Consider the following 568-nt stretch of genomic DNA (forward strand, 5'->3'; position numbering starts at 1 on the left):
CTACCCGCCCCCACACAATCTGAACACACCTTGCAAATAAGGGTTAGGAACCACTGTTATGCCCATTTTGCAGATTGGAAAACTGATGCATATAGTTAAATGACCAATGGCAGCTCTGGGATTCAATCTCGGGCAGCCTGGGATCACAGCTCCCAAACACTTCCTCTTGCTTTGGAGCACCACAAGCTTGGAAGGCACAGAGTGGAGAAACTGAGGCTCAGAGTGGTTAGGAGAATTGCCCAAGGGCACACAGCCAGGCAGAGGATGATGGGAGCCCCGGTCCCCTCCTCCCCGTAGTCTGAGGTAGGGTCCCTCAGCCCCATCCTCTTGCTTCCCCCCAGCTTCCTTTTGCTGTGCTGCCCATTCTCACGTTCACCAGCATGCCTGCCCTCATGCAGGAGTTCGCCAATGGCTGGTGAGTACTTCCCATCCCAGGCACTGGACTTGCATTACCGCATTAGATCCTCACAGCCACCCAGAGGTAGGAATTATCATCATTATCTCCATTATCCAGATAAGCTGAGAGAGGTTAAGGAACTTGTCCAAGGTCACACAGCTAGCAAGTGGG

This window comes from Pteropus medius, unplaced genomic scaffold, assembly GCF_902729225.1.
Source record: "Pteropus medius unplaced genomic scaffold, Ma_sr-lr_union100, whole genome shotgun sequence".
Classification (NCBI taxonomy): domain Eukaryota; kingdom Metazoa; phylum Chordata; class Mammalia; order Chiroptera; family Pteropodidae; genus Pteropus; species Pteropus medius.